Here is a 17,081-nt window from a genome sequence, read left to right as displayed (position 1 = left end):
TTACTGGTGGCTCCGTTGGTGTCTGGTCAAGTGAGAGCTACTGGTGAAGCTCTTCCCACACTGGGGACACTCGCAGGGCCTGTCCCCTGTGTGGATGCATTGGTGGGTGATGAGGGTGGAGTTGTGCTTGAAGCCCTTCCCACAGTCGGGGCAGTGGAAGGGCCTCTCATCTGTGTGAATCTGCTCATGCAGGAGGAGATGGGAGCTTGTCTGAAACCTCTTCCCACATGTGGGGCACTGGTAGGGCCTCTCCCCAGTGTGGATGCACCGGTGCTTGATGAGGTTGGAGTTTTGCTTGAAGCCCTTCCCACACTCAGGGCTGAGGAAGGGCCTCTCCTCGGTGTGAATCCGCTGGTGCTGGAGGAGACTGGAGCTGGTCCAAAACCTCTTCTGACACTGGGGACACTCGTAGGGCCTCTCCCCAGTGTGGAAACGTTGGTGGGTCACAAGGTTGGATCTGTAGCTGAAGCCCTTCCCACACTCCCCACACTCGTAGGGCCATTCCCCAGTGTGGATCATCTGGTGGCTGATCAGCTGGGAGCTCCACCTAAAGTTCTTCCCACACTGCAAGCACTTGTGGGCTTCTCCCCATCATGAAGCTTCTTATGGACCACCAGCTCTGAATTCTGGCTGAAGGTCTTCCCACTTTCCGGGCTCAGGGTGGCTCTTTCTTCTTCAGAGCACCCTGGGCTGGGTTTGGAGCCCCTCCTCATGGGGGATTCCTGAGGTTTTTCTTCCCTGTTTGATTCCTGTGCGCTAGAATCACTCAAAACAGCCTCTTTCATGAGGTTCTGCCATGCAGATTTTTCCTCCCTGGTCTCCATCCTCAGTTCCTTCCCTGGGGAAGGAAGGACAAGGACAGGATGGGATTTGCCACCATGCCAGAGGGAAGGGGAAGGAGATCCATCTAGTACATCCCTGGCAGGACAGGGCTGGCAGCAGAGTTGTCCTGCAGCCGGGGCCTCTGCTGGGCTGGGAGATGGAGCAGGAGGGAGGGGGAAATAGGAGCTGACTTCCTCCTCACCTATCTGGGTGTCCCGGGGCTCCTTCCTCTTTCTCACAGCCTCCTTCTCCATCCAATCAAGATTTGGGAATGGGAAATCCTGGTTTGGGAAGAAAACAAAGGGTGCGCACATTGTCTTTTGTACTGGTTTGAAGGCAAAACTGGGGAGGGTCTTAACCAGAATTACAATTTAAAAGAAAACTAAGATCAAGGCAATGATACAGAAAAACTGCCTTAAACTGACAGAGTCAGGATATAACCTGACACCCTGTTTTCCAGGGTGGTGGCAGCAGTCCCATTAAATGGTGGCTGCAGTCCTGTTGGAGAGTCAAAGGTGATTCTGTCGAAGCAGTGATCCTGTAGAAGGGTCTGGTCTTCCTCTAGAGGTCCAGTGGTGGTTATGGAGCTCTTGTCCTCTGGCAATCAAGTAGGCAAGCTGCTCCTGGTGTTGCCAGCCTCAGCCTATATCCAGGTAGGAATGCTTGGATCCTCCCCCTGGGCGGAGCATCCCACAATGGGAGGATGGAATTTTATCAGTCCTGCAGTGACACTCAATGGCCCATTAGCAGAAGATATCTCCCCTGGAGGGTGTTATCAGGGGTGAGTCATGGAAGAGATAAAGAACCCTGCCCCACCTGTTTATAGCAGTTGATGAAGATGGGGATTGAAAACATGCATTTGGTTACATCTTGCATTGCACCCTGAAACAGTGGGGTAATCCCTGCTCAGGGGCTGAACACCACCCCCCTTACCCAAATTGGCTCAGGTGTAAAACCCCCACCCTGGGCAGGCCACACACACGAGACAATGTCACACTTAACCTGCCCCAGGGGAGGGCTCTTTTTCCTGTCATTCCCTTCCTGTCCCCCTTTTTCTATCCCATTTACTGTTCAATAAAATTCATTTTGGTTTTGGTCTCATTATCACCTTAATTGGGGCAGAGGAATCTAACACTTTTCTTAACCAGACTCACCAGACAGTGAAATTATTTTGGCACAGTGAGTTTAGGCACTGTTCTCTGACCCCAAGTGCCTTTGACAACAGCATGGTTCCCTCCTCTGAGGAGGTTGTGGTTCTCTCTGGAGGAACTCTTTGAAACTGGGCTGCAGCTTCCTCTGAGTGACTTATGGGAGAACTGATGAGGTAAATCGCCTTTGTGGGCCTGGAGTGTTAAGAAAATATTTTGTTGTCCTTCTGTTACAGTGACCTGATGAAGGTCTTCAGGGTGAGAGACGTGGACGAGAATCTTGGTTCATGATCAGAAGGCTGGATTTATTGATATATGATATATAATACATTATAACCATACTAAAAGGAATAAAGAGAAAAGTCACAGAGGCTTGGTAAGCTAAGAATAGAAAGAAAAGAATGAATAACAAAGTTCTGTGTCCAGCAGAAAGCATGGACCAACTCTCCCGTGAGTGGTCAGCAAATCCAAACACTCACAGAAGACCAATCACAGATGCTCCTGTTACATTCCACATCAGCAGATAATTATTGTTTGCATTTTTCTTCTGGGGCCTCAGCTTCCCAGAAAGGACAAATCCTAAAAGAGAGGATTTTATGAAAAAATGTCTGCGACATCCTTCCTTGAAATGTTTTTTAAAATCACAGGAGGAAAGGGAGCAAATGATACCAGCGAGACTGACAAGGTTCATTCACCCCATGGTGAGGAACATAAGCCTGCTAAAAGTCCTACAAGAAGCTCAGCTCAAGTAGCTAAATTCCCAAATAACTCCTGAATTCCCAGGCTTGAGTGCTTTGCGAAATGTGAGAATCATTTTTCTCTTCATCCTTGTCGCCTTTGTGACAGCTACAAAGAGTTTACTTTCCTTTTAATGATATCTGTATTGGGTTGGATTTACACTTTTATCAGAATGTGCTAGCAGCTGAGCTGGAGCTGTGCAGGAACCAGTGGAACTTGGAATTGTCACAAAATTGCTTGTACTGTCAGTTTATTAATGTTTGGGATTTGTTTGCATTTTCATCACATCTGACTTGTGGGAAAATCAAATATTCATCAAAGTGATTTATGCAGAGTCAAGTTTGATTTCTGCCAAATTATTTTGTCCAGTGCCCAGGAGATGCTCGAGGGGTCTCTGTGCCTCTCGTCCTGGGGGATGCTTGGCAGGGGTCTGGGGGGCTTGTCCCTGTCCCTGTCACCCCAGACCATTCCCCCAGGAGTGTCCCTGTCCCTGTCACCTCAGGCCATTCCCCAGGGGGTCTCCATCATTTTCATCCAGGGAATGCCTGGGGGGTCTCCCTCCCTCTCACCCCTCTGCCAGGGGGTTCTCAGGGCAGTCTCTGTCCCTCTCAGCCCAGGGGATGCTCGGGGGTCTCTGTCCCCTCGCCCTGGGGGATACTCAGGGGGTCTCCATCCCTCTGGCCTCAGGGAATGCCTGTGCAGGGCTGGGGACCAGGGGCTCTGTGTCCCTCTCACCGCTGAGGGTGCTCGGGGCTGGGGGGTCTCTCCGACCTTCTCACCCCTGAGGAGGCCAGGGGGGCTCTCTGTCCCTCTCAGCCCTGCTGTGACCCCACCCAAACATCATCGGGGTCAGAGGGACAGAGACACCCCCAAACCCCCAGAAGGGCTGAACCTGGGATTCGGTTTGGGGCTGAGGATTTAGGAAGGGGCTGGAATTGGGGCTGGGTTGGAGTTGGGGCTGAGATTGGATTAGGGCTGGGATTGGGGTTAAGGGTAGACGTGGGATTAACTTTCGGGCTGGGGTTGGGATAGATGAGTTTGGGACTGGGATGAGAATAATACAGAACTGTGAGTGTGTCTAAACATGGAGTGAGACTGGGACCAGGACTGGGGTCAGGTTTGGGATTGAGCTCACCCAGAGCGGGACACAGGGGATGTCACGGTGGGAAGGTTTGGGGAAAATCCTGGTTTGGGGAAAAACAAGGTGTGAATACCTTGCGTTGGGGATTCCTCCCATCCACATCCATTTCTAGAAGTCACCTGATGTCCAAAAATCAAGAGTGAATCAAAAAAAAGCCACCAGGAGTTTCCCATTTCCAGTCTCATCCCTCTTGGGTTATGGTTGGTCCCCCATCTCCGGGCTGGTGGGGATTCCATCAGCCCTGGGGATCCCTCCTCTCCAGGGTCCTGCTTATGGATTCTGGGAGGTCCTGGGGTCCCAAGGTCCCCCTCTCCAGCCTCCCCTCAATCCAGCCACTTGGGGTTCCCTCTTCTTTCTACCACCCTGTCCTGGTTTAGGGCAAATTTGGTTGGAACCCTCCAAAAGGAGTTTCCTCTAGAATGCCAATTTAGCAGCTCCACCCTCAGCCAATCCAGGAAAATATTTCTGGGGAGAAAAGTCTAAAAAAACTCTTTTTTACAGGCAAAGCATTCACCAGCACAAAAATTGAACAATATTAGGCAATAAAACTTCCTGCTCCTCCAAAATAGATAACAAACTCCGAAAGTCCCTCCTTGGGTTGTAGCTCCCTGCACTCAGCATCTTATCAGTGCCTTATCAGTCTCTTATCAGTTTATTATCAGTCTCTTATCAGTCTGACCAGCTCTGGAAATGCCTAGGCCCAGGCTTATCCCGATGGGCCTGAGGCAAGAGCTGCTGGTGGTATTCTGGTTGTTCAGTCCAGAGAAGGTTTAAACAGCTCCAAAGAAAAAGAAAAATCAAAGTCCAGGGAACTTCTCTGCCTCAGAGACCTAAAAACTGATTAAAAGCAAAGGAGAGCTCTGTCCTGCTGTCTGTCCATCCAGAAGCCGGAATGTGGAGAAGCGAGTGCAGTTTCTGAAAACAAACTGCAGCTTCTTCCTCCTCCTCCTCGCTCTCAGAACCAGACCTAAAGGTGCAGAACTCATTTCTGGGCTAAACGGACCATTGGGGGTACGAGCATCATGAAGTCACCCCTCAGGGTCAGAGGGTCCCGTCCCCGCCTCATCTCCAGGCTGCCGGGGGTCCCCCAGCTCCGGTATCGCCCCTTCCACTCTCCCCATCCCGGGGGTCCCCTGTTCCACAGCCCCGGCTCTCACAGGGATCCCCAAAACCAATGTCCTGCCCCGTCGGTACTGGGCTGTCCCCACGTGGACCCCCCGGGAACCTCCCGAGGGGCAATCGCGGCTCCTCTCCCCCTGAAAAAGCTCCTCTCAGGGAGCCCGGAAATATCTGAGGCTCAAGTCCGGGATCTGCCGGCTCCGAACACTCTCCAAAACATCCTACTGGAGACCCCTGGCTGGAGTTATTTGGGAATTTAGTTACTTGAGCTGGGCTTCTTCTGGGACTTTCAGCAGCCTTGTGTTTTTCATTTTGGAGTGAACGAACCTTTTCAATCTCGCTGGTATCATTTGCTCCCTCTCCTCCAGTGATTTTAACAAACTTTTCAAGGAAGGACAACAAAATATTTTCTTTACAATCCAGACCCACAACAGCCGTTTTCCTCATCAGTTCTTCAATAAGTGACTCAGAAGAAGTTGCGTCCAAGTTCCAAGAGTTCTTCCAGAGAGAATCACAACCTCCTCAGAGGAGGGAACCATGCTGTTGTCAAAGGCACTTGGGGTCAGATAACAGTGCCCTGAACTCACTGCGCCAAAAGAATGTCTCAATCTGGTTAAGAAAATTACTAGAGAGATGCCTCTGCCCCAATTAAGGTGCGAATGAGACCATATCCAAGGTGGATTTTATTGAACAGTAAACGTGAGGTAGAGAGAGTTAAAAGAAAGAGGAAAGCGGGGCATGTCAAGGGAGTGACAGGGACAGAGACCTCCCCTGGAGCAGGGCAAGTGTGACGTCGTCCCCTGTGTGTGTGTGGCCTTCCCAGGGTGGGGGTTTTACACCTGAGCCAGTTTGGGTAAGGGGGGTGGTGTTCAGCCCCTGAGCAGGGATTACCCCACTGTTTCAGGTTGCCATGCAAGATGTAACCAAATGCATGTTTCAATCCCCATCTTCATCAACTGCTATAAACAGGTGGGGCAGGGTTCTTTATCTCTTCCATGACTCACCCCTGATAACGCCCTCCAGGGGAGATATCTTCTGCTAATGGGCCATTGAGTGTCACTGCAGGACTGATAAAATTCCATCATCCCATTGTGGGATGCTCCATCCAGGGGGAGGATCCAAGCATTCCTACCTGGATATAGGCTGAGGCTGGCAACACCAGGAGCAGCTTGCCTACTGGATTCCCAGAGGACAAGAGCTCCATAACCACCACTGGACCTCTAGAGGAAGACCAGACCCTTCTACAGGATTACTGCTCTGACAGAATCACTTTCATTTCTCCCACAGGACTGTAGCCACAATTTAATAGGACTGAAGCCACCACCCTGACCGACAGGGTGTCAGGTTTGACATATCCTGACATTGTCAGTTTAAGGCAGTGTTTCTATATCGTTGCCTTGATCTTCATTTTCTTTTAAATTGTGATTCTGCTTAGACCCTTTCTCAGGTTTGCCTTCAAACCAGTACAAAACTCAATGTGGCCATCCCTTGTTATTCTCCCAAAACAGGATTTCCCATCCCCAAACCTTTGCCAGATGGAAAAGGAGGCTGTGAGGAACAGGAAGGATCCCCAGGACACCCGGGCAGGTGAGGAAGAAGTCAGTGCCCCTTTCCCCCTCTCTCCTGCCCCATCTCCCAGCCCAGCATGGCCCCTGGCTGCCGGACAACCCTGTTGCCAACACCGTCCTACCAGGGATGCACTGAGGGGATCTCCTTCCCCTTCCCTCTGGCACGGAGGCAAATCCCATCCTCTCCTTGTCCTTTCTCCCTCAGACAAGAAGATGAGGATGGAGACCAGGGAGGAAAATTCCCTGTGGAAGAACCTGGAGGAAGAGGCCGTTATGAGTGACTCCAGAGCACAGGAATCCAATGGGGAGGAAAATCCCCAGAGATCCCACAGGAGGAGGGGCTGCAAACCCAGCCCAGTGTGCTCTGAGGATGAAAGACCCTCCCTGAGCCAGGAAGGTTGACAGAGCTTCAGACAGAGCTCAGAGCTGGTGGTCCATGAGCAGCTGAATGATGGGGAGAAGCGCTACAAGTGCTTGGAGTGTGGGAAGAGCTTCAGGCAGAGCAGCACCCTGATCCACCACCAGATTATCCACACCGGGGAATGGCCCTATGAGTGTGGGGAGTGTGGGAAGGGCTTCAGCTACAGGTCAGAACTCATCAGGCACCAATGCATCCACACCGGGGAGAGGCCCTACGAGTGTCCCCAGTGTCAGAAGAGGTTTTGGACCAGCTCCAGTCTCCTCCAACACCAGCAGATTCACACAGAGCAGAGGCCTTTTCTGCTGCCCTGAGTGTAGGAAGGGCTTCAAGAACAACTCCCACCTCAACAGGCACTGGTGCACCCACACTGGGGAGAGGCCCTACAAGTGCCCCACCTGTGGGAAGAGGTTTCAGAGCAGCTCCAATCTCCTCCAGCATGAGCGGATTCACACGGATGAGAGGCCCTTCCACTGCCCTGAGTGCAGGAAGGGCTTCAAGCAAAACTCCCAACTCATCACCCACCAACACATCCACACCAGGGAGAGGCCCTATGAGTGTCCCCAGTGTGGGAAGAGCTTTACCCAGAGGTCTCACTTGACCAGTCACCAACGGAGGTACCACTAAGGGAAGGCCTCCAATGCCCCAAGTGCAGGAGGATTTTGTGCACTGCCCCAACTCCAATCGTTGGAGTATCCACGTTGGGAAGAGCCCTGATGATCCATGTTCTCCATGATCCATGCTGGGAAGCCACCTGTACCTTTTCCTGTCCCTACCAATGAAATTACGTGGGATGGAAGAACATGAGGGTCTGGCCATGGCCCTTTCATTACATTCACTCCCACCTCAGGTAAAGGCCAGGGGCAGGAAAGAGACTGTCTCTCTCTCTCTCTCTCTCTCCCTGAGGAGAAGGGTGTCATATCAAGGCAGGTGAAATTGTGGTCAGGAAGACCCAGTGAGTTTTGTTTTAGTTTACCCTGTCAAGAGTTTTATTTATCCCTTCTGTTAAAAATACTGTTTCTGTTCTTGTTTGTTCCTTATCTCGTTGCTGTTCCCAATAAATTGTTCTTATCCTTGCCTTTTGTGCTTTCCATGGGAGGCGGGAGGGCAGTGAGGGCAGCGTGGTTTTAGCAGGAGCAGGAAATTGGGGAATCCCATTCCTGAACCGCGGCTGATGGAAGCTGAGCATCCCAGCTGGTGCCAGCCCTGGTGGCCATGGCAACAGCCTTGGGAGCAGGTCCCTGGCTGGGGCTGTGGGCACCTCTTCCCTCTGGTGCCCAGGGACAGGAGTGGAGGCAATGGCTGCAGCTGAGTCGGGGCAGGCTCAGGTTGGATGTCAGGAAAAGGTTTTTACCCAGAGGCTGCTGGGGCCCTGCCCAGGCTCCCCAGGGAAGAGTCCCAGCTCCAGGGCTCTCTGAGCTGCAGCAGCGTTTGGCCAGCGCTGCCAGGCCCAGGCTGGCATTGTTGGGCTGTCCTGTGCAGGGCCAACAGTTGGACTGGAGGATCCTGATGGGTCCCTCCCAGCTCAGCCAATTCTGTGGTTCTGGGATCCCGTGAGCCTGGGAATGGGGCTGCCAATGGTTGCCATGGCAACGGGCTGTGGCTGCAGGCCTGAGCTGGTGTCCATGGCAACCACCCCTGGCATGGGGTCTCCATGGAGCTGCCGAGGACTGACCATAGCAACAGGGGCCAGGTGATGGTTGCCATGAAAACTGACCATAGCAAAAGGATGCTGGTGATGTTTGCCTGCTAAGGATTGTTGGAAAAGAAATGAAATTTAGCAAAATATTTAATTATAGTGAGTTGTGTGTGAACTGGTTTGTTAAAAAGTAGTTTTGTAGCCGTTGAAACTGTATGTTGGGTTTTGTGTGTTACCTAGCAGGTAGTCTTAGAGATTTAATAAATAATTAAACTAGTGCAAGAAAGTAAGAATGCTAACCTGTCTGGAGGCAGCATACCTCTTAGAATAAGATAAGCAGAGGATTAATGATCTGTTTGTGAACCAAGGAATGTATCACAAGGGGTCTGTGACCAGGCAAGGGGAACGGAGGACTGTTTCTTAGAGACTTTGTTGTGAATCGCATGTATAAGAGGGAAGCACCCATACGTGAATTTGGGGGCTCGGACTTTGGGACGTGAGTCCCCCAGTTCCCCGGGCCCTTAATAAAGCACCCACAAAACTTATCTGAGTTTTGTGTCATTTATCAATCGGGCAACAGTTTTCTGGCGACCGCGGCAGGACTCCGAGGGCTGCTGGGGCAGTTCGCGTCCCGATCCACTCCAAGCCGGCACCGAGCACTTCTCGGGGAGTCATCGGTCGTGCCCGACCCCCCGCGCCTGTCGGACAAACTGCATTAAGGTAAGCCCGAAGGTGCTTTATATTGGAAAAAAAAAAAGGTGATAATTGGATTTGGATTTGGTGGTTGGTAAAAAAGCCTAGGCTCTGGCCATAAGACGTCTAAGGACGCAGGACCGGAACTCGCCTCCTGTTTGTTTTAGGGAAGGATGGCGAGAAGGTATATTGGTTTAAGGTATATTAGTTTATTTGGATTAATAGTGGAATTAAAGGTTGTAATATGATGTCTTTTAAAACTTTTAAAAACATAGTGCAAGCCAATGGTAAAATACCTGGAAATACACCATTAGGTTGTATATTGAAACGGTGGAAAAGTGAAGGGTATTATCAAGAATTGGATAAAAGTAAAATGATAGATTATTGTAATCATTGGTGGCCTGAATATGAGATTGGGGAAGCGGGATGGCCGGTGAATGGTACACTGGAATTGGGGATAATGGAATCTTTGATGCAATTTTTAAGGAGGAATGAGAAATGGGATGAAATACCATATTTGGATTTGTTTTTCGTTTTATATCGGAAAGAGGAATGGCAAAAGGAATGTGGTATTTTGGTTTTAGAAGTGAATGATGAAAGGGAGTGTGTGGGATGTAAAGAAAGAAAGGAGCGCAATTTGTATCCTTCAATCGAGGAAGATTTGTCTTATTGTATAGAACCTCCAAGGGTTCCGGTTGCTCCTAATGTGCCCCCTGCTCCCCCTGCGGATATAGCTATAAAAACGGGATCTAGTGAGAGTGATAGTGATGGTGGTGATGGTGAAAAGAATGAGAGTGTTAAAAGAACTCCGTTAGCAGGGCGGACTCGCAAGGGGAGGAAGGGGCAGAAGGGGCCACATTTAATTGCGCCGTTGAGGGAAGCTGTGGGACCACAGGGAGAAAGGATACTTATAAAGGTGCCTTTCTCCCCCGGGGCTTTGGTAATATGGAAGCAATCAGCGGGGAGTTTTCGGGAGGATCCTGAAAGGGTGGCAAGGGTGGTTAAAATGGTAATAAAGACTCAGAATCCGGACTGGAATGATTTACAGGTATTATTAGATACTATAATGGATTCCACAGAAAAGGAAATGGTTATTAGAGCCACTAGAGAAAAGGCTCGTGAGGAAATTCGGTTGAGACAACTAAATGAGACAGTTGATGAATTGGTACCAAGTGAGGAACCTAAGTGGGACCCAAACTCTACGGGAGGAATAAGGCCTGTAAAACGATATCAGGAATTGTTGGTGGAAGGAATTAGGACAGGAATACCTAAGACTATGAACTGGTCTAAGTTGTATTCGGTCAAGCAGGACAAGAATGAGTCTCCGTCTGCCTTTTTAGAACGATTAAAAGACATGGCTCGGAAGTTTACTAATTTAGATGTAGAGGATCAATCAGGAAAACTTCAATTGGCATTGTTGTTTATGGGGCAATCACAAGAGGATATTAGGAAAAAGTTACAAAAGCTGGAAGGAGAGGATACTAGAAGTTTGGATAAAATGCTGGAGGTAGCGTGGAAGGTATACAACAACAGGGAAAAAGAAACTGCAAAAAGACAACAAGCTAGTATTCTGGCTGTAATGCAACAGGCAGGGGCAGGAGGAAGACCCATTAGGGGTCGAGGTCGGGGAGGAGCTAATCACGGACAGAGGGGGTTGCCAAGAGGTCAGGGAGGATTTGGGTTTGCACCTAACATGGGGAGGTTGGATCCAAACCAGTGTGCGTTTTGCCGACAATTGGGACACTGGAAAAATGAATGCCCGGTTAGAGGAGGTATGGGCATGGGAAACATGGGATTAAGGACAGCCCCAATGGGAAATGCCCCTGTGGGAGGATTCACGGGAGGACCAGCAGAAGTCGCTCAAGCACTAGTTTTGGGAAACTATCAGAATCAAAGCTGACTAGAAAAGGATTTAAGGGTAGTTTTAGAAATAGATGGAAAGGATCAAGAATTTATGGTAGACACTGGAGCTACTTATTCTGTACTCAATAGACGATTGGGACCTTTGAGTGACACAACGGTACAGGTGGTGGGGGCAACAGGGAAGCTAGAGGAACAAATAGCAGGCATTTTTGTGATCAAGGAAGTGGATGCCTCTCCTATTCCAGAAGAAATTGAGCAGGCTGTAGTACCCTGGGTATGGGAGTCAGGGCTCCCTGGAAAATCTAAAGCTGCACAGCCAGTAAAGGTGGAACTAAAGGAAGGGGCCCGACCAGTGAGGATAAAGCAATACCCCTTGAAGCTTGAGGCAAGGAGGGGAGTAGCCCCGTTAATTAAACAATTTTTGGCTCAAGGAATATTACAGGAATGTGAATCGGAGTATAATACTCCAATTTTTCCAGTAAAGAAACCTAATGGTAAGTACCGTTTGGTACAGGACTTAAGGGCTATTAATGAAATAGTGAAAGACATACATCCAGTTGTTGCTAATCCTTATACTTTGTTAACATCTGTATCAGAGGAGTTTAAATGGTTCTCAGTGATTGACCTTAAAGATGCCTTCTTCTGCATCCCACTGGCAATAGAGAGTAGGAAATATTTTGCCTTCGAGTGGGAGAGTCCTGATTTTGGGAGAAAGAAGCAGCTTATGTGGACGAGATTCCCACAGGGATTGAAATGCTCCCCTACTGTTTTTGGAAACCAACTGGCCAAGGAGCTGGAGGAATGGAAGATAACCCAGGTAACAATATCCCCATCCTTGTATGTAGTCCTGCAGTACGTGGACGACATTTTTCTGGCTACTAAGGAAAGGGAAATGTGCGTGGAATTAACAATTAAATTACTCAACATGCTTGGCCAAGCAGGGTATCGGGTTTCTAAGGAAAAAGCTCAATTGGTCAAAAATAGCATTATTTACCTCGGTTGTGAGATCACACAAGGGCAGAGACGTTTGGGAGTAAACCGAATAGAGGCAATATGTGCTATTCCTTTGCCTCATAACCATCAGGAATTGAGATCTTTTCTAGGAATGGTGGGATGGTGTCGACTGTGGATCATGAATTTCGGTCTCCTAGCCAAGCCACTATATGAGGCCTTGAAGCAGCATCGGTTGGAGTGGACGACACAGCAAAAGAAAGCCTTCCAGGAATTGAAGCAGGCACTAAAGGAGGCCCCAGCCCTAGGACTCCCTGACGTGACCAAGGAATTCCAGTTGTACGTTAATGAGAGGCAAAAACTGGCATTGGGGGTCCTCACCCAGAAGGTGGGATCCTGGAAGAGGCCAGTGGGATACTTCTCTAAACAACTGGATTCGGTAAGTTCCGGGTGGCCCTCGTGTTTACGAGCCGTGGCGGCAACAATAATTCTTATTCAAGAGGCCCGGAAATTGACTTTGGGGGCAAAAATGAAAGTGTTTGTTCCCCATATGGTCATGGCCGTTTTGGAGCAAAAGGGGGGTCACTGGCTATCATCCAGTCGAATGTTGCAATACCAGGCCATCCTGAGAGAACAGGATGATATTGAAATAAGGACTACTAATCATGTTAATCCAGCAGAGTTTTTACGCAGTGACCAGGAAGCTGGGGGACTGGTGCACGATTGCGTAGAGGTAATTGAACAAGTATATGCCAGCAGACCCGACCTAAAGGATGAACCATTGGAAGAACCTGAATGGGAACTATACACTGATGGATCCAGTTTTGTCGAGAATGGGATTCGCTATGCTGGGTATGCAGTGGTAACATTGGATCAGGTAATAGAGGCAAAGGCTTTGTTACCTGGAACTTCGGCCCAGAAGGCAGAGGTGATTGGACTCACCAGAGCCCTGTATTTGAGCAAGGACAAAAGGGTTAATATCTGGACAGATTCTAAATATGCCTTTGGTGTGGTTCATGTACATGGGGCGTTATGGAAGGAAAGGGGGCTTTTGAATTCACAGGGAACCAACATCAAGCACCGGGAAGAAGTGCTACAGCTACTGGATGCAGTACACAGTCCCAAAGCAGTTGCAGTAATGCATGTTAGAGGACATCAGACTGCGAAAGGAGATGTTTACAGAGGAAATCGATTTGCTGATGTTACAGCTCGGCAAGTGGCACAGGAAGTATGGACTCAAATGGCATTGGTACCGGTAAGAACAAATCCGGCTACCCCATACCTGAATCAGGAGCCCAAATATTCAATAGAAGATGGAAAACTAATAAACTTGCTAGGGGCACAGAAGAATCAACTTGGGTGGTACGTTACACCAATGGGACAAATAGTGGTACCTACCCACATAATGAAATTTATTTTGGAATCAGAACATAATAAATGTCATTGGGGGGCAGAAGTATTGGTAAAATTTTTGAAGAATGAGATAATCTCTAATCAGATGTTAACAATGGCAAAAAGAGTTAATGCAATGTGCCCAGTATGTTTGAAAAAATAATCCAGTAGTTAGGAGACAAATACAAATGGGAAAGTTGCAAGTCGGGCCACAACCGGGAGATTACTGGCAAGCTGATTTTTCTGAATTGCCTAGGGCACAGGGATACAGATACTTGTTAGTGTACGTATGTACATTCTCAGGGTGGCCGGAAGCTTTTCCATGTAGAACTAATCAGGCTAAGGAGGTGGTAAAAACCTTGTTAAAAGAAATAATACCAAGATTTGGAGTACCTTTAGGATTGTCATCAGATAGGGGTCCGCACTTTATAGCCGGGGTAGTGCAGGAATTAGCACGAATGTTAGATATAACCTGGAATTTGCATACCCCCTGGAGACCTCAGTCTAGTGGGCAGGTGGAAAGGATGAATCAAACCCTGAAAGGACAAATCAAAAAGATTTGCCAGGAAGCTAAACTGCACTGGCTTCAAGCTTTGCCTTTGGCCCTACTCAGGATTCGAATTAAACCAAGGGAAAAGGTAGGCGTAAGTCCATATGAGATACTATATGGCAAACCATATCATGCAACTGTATTAAAAGGGGAGGTACACGTGAGTGGGGACCAGGCGATTGCAGAGTATGTTATGTCACTTAATAAGATCTTGAATTCTTTAAGAAATACGTTACAGGGGAATAGACCGCTCACGCTGGAGAATTCTGTCCACGACATCCAGCCTGGGGACCAGGTGTACGTCAAGAAGTGGATCACGGATCCGCTACAGGAATCATGGAGCGGACCCCACCAGGTGATGATGACAACCTACACGGCGGTGAAGGTCCAGAGGATGGATGCTTGGATCCATTACACCAGGGTAAAGAAGGCACCGTTCCCATGGGAAACCCAGATAGTGTCTCCAACCCGGATGATCTTCCGCGCAAAGCTGCCTTCTTAATTATATTACTGCTAGTGATCATGAGACTAGTACCCGTTCAAGGGTCTACTCTACTACAGGTTGAAGAAACAAAGGTTACAGTCATGGAAGGGATGGATGTTCAATTAACTTGTGTTATATTTGACAGCCAGAAAGTTGAGGCCGGTGAAGTTATTGCAATATGGCAACGGGGGGCTGAAAGAAGCCGAGGCAAGATAGGAGTCAGTTGGGATCAGGATAAACAACAAGGAAACACGGTACTGAATCTTACCAAGGTAACCACAAACGATACAGGAGAATATACATGTTTGGTCAAAATACGGGATAGTTTTCATTACAAAAGAGTGAGTATGAGGGTTTTGCCATGGACAGGGGATTGTGCTGAAAACATAAAGGTTAATCCAGTATCAATGGCAGTGGACATGTGGGATGGGCCACCTCTCAGAATAAATTGTTCCTTCCTAGTAAGATCAAGATATCAAAGGAACCTTTGGGTCAAATGGTGGAAGCAAAATAGGGAACTGACCTGGGACAGAATAGAGGACGGGACCAGTTGGTGGGGGAAGGAAGGCAAAGGTTGTGGGAGGTCGAATGTCACTAATCCTAGAATAGGAAATGCATGGTGGAGGCATGACAGAATGATGTTATCCTTACAGAGACACGGTAGAAGGCGTAGACGGGAGGTTATTGATACAATAGAACGAAATACTGAGCAGGAAAACTTAGTGGTAGGATTAATCAGAGATTTTGGGATCATGCAGAATGTGACTAAAATAACAGCTTGCCTGCCATTACCACAGGCTGCAGGTGAACCAATTCCCTGGGGAATAATACCGGTAACCAAAATGCCTGAAACATTCAAGAATGTTTCATGGTCCTGCCAGTCAGTTCCCAAACCAGTAGATGTATGGAGGGATTTGTGTATGACCATTCGGGCTATGACTAGAGAGGAATGTGAAAAGAAATCCAATCATTATGGTTGGATTCAAAATACCAGGAGGTGTTTAATTGCAACCCCAATAGATGAGCCATGCAATACAGTACGAATAAGAACGAAATCCCAACGAAATGAGATGAGTTGTCAGAATGTCACACAGAATTTTGACACCTGGAATAGTTGGAAGACATTATGGGGACCTAGTGTTTTGGAACACTATAATTACCTTGGGGAAGTACAATGGTGCATCCAATGGTCGGGAGTAAAGTATCAGTCACATTATAGGGCCCTTGTCACGTCTACATCTTCCCAAGAGTTCAGACCGCAGAAAGAGGATTGGAATTGTACTGAGGTTTTTACATGTGATACACCGGAAGACCAAATCGTATTGGTACCGGTGAAAATGGCATTAAAGTGGGGATGAGAGTGTAGGGGGTATGATCACACGGTTAGCAGAGAATCCATGGATGGACCTATAGATTGCAGATATACTACTGTGCATAGCCCTGGAAATTTAGTCTGGGTGTTGGGACACGGACAGTGGACCACACATTTACCTCTAGATGGATCAGTAACACAAATCACCCTAGGGGTTCCCACATTGTGTCCATACTGGAAACAGAATAGATTGATCCAAAGGAAAGGACTCAGAAAGAGGGAAGAATCCCTAGAGGAGCAGTGGCATGAACCTGGCTCAGGAGTGCAATTTGGATGGATATTAGAGTCATTATTCCCTCCGGTAGCGACATATCGAAACAGGGAAATGCTCAACAATTTGTTAGGACAGACAGAAAGGTTGGCAGCAGCTACTAAGAAGGGATTTAAAGATCTAAATTTGCAATTGCAAGCTACATCAAGAATGACCCTACAAAACAGAATGGCATTGGATTTGCTACTGTTAAAGGAACATGGAGTTTGTAGTTACCTGAGTAGGAGAATAGATCATTGCTGTGTACATATTCCAAATATTACACTTGAAGTTGAGAAAGATATTTCTCAGCTGACAGAAGTGAAACAAAAACCAAGGAAATTGAAAAGGAAGCACAGCATAATTGGATAGGAGCAGTATTTGATTCTTTGGGGCTTCACCTGTCTGGCTGGATTACGTCTGCTATACAGTATGTACTAATGTTTTTAGTATTTTTAGTGACTATATGGATTGTATATAGATGCCTCTTAGGTGTGATCGAAAAGGAAAAGAGGCGATCTCTCCGGTTGCTGAAGGCGATGACCCGCGGGCGGCAGAATGAAGAACACTCCCCACCTCATTCGGCAGATTGAAGAACACTCCCCACCTCATTATAAAGATGTTACTATCAATACTGTTGATTGAGCATCCTTGCAGCAGGACTGAAGGATGCTCAAAAGGGGGGAAATGTTGGAAAGAAATGAAATTTAGCAAAATATTTAATTATAGTGAGTTGTGTGTGAACATGTCTGTTAAAAAGTAGTTTTGTAGCCATTGAAAAGTGTGTTGAGTTTTGTGTGTGTAACCTAGCAGGTAGTCTTAGGGATTTAATAAATAATTAAACTGGTGCAGGAAAGTAAGAATGCTAACCTGTCTGAAGGCAGCATACAATGCTCTTAGAATAAGATAAGCAGAGGATTAATGATCTTGTTT

At 48.0% G+C, this 17,081-nt stretch overlaps 1 pseudogene; it reads right to left on the bottom strand.

The window, feature by feature from the left end:
* Positions 1–17,081, bottom strand: part of LOC131559613 (zinc finger protein 850-like) — a 331,042-nt pseudogene continuing 313,961 nt past the window's right edge.

The sequence above is a fragment of the Ammospiza caudacuta genome, chromosome 7, assembly GCF_027887145.1.
Source record: "Ammospiza caudacuta isolate bAmmCau1 chromosome 7, bAmmCau1.pri, whole genome shotgun sequence".
NCBI lineage: Eukaryota > Metazoa > Chordata > Aves > Passeriformes > Passerellidae > Ammospiza > Ammospiza caudacuta.
Note: the sequence above shows the minus strand (reverse complement) of the source record. Positions and strands in the feature narration are given on the sequence as shown.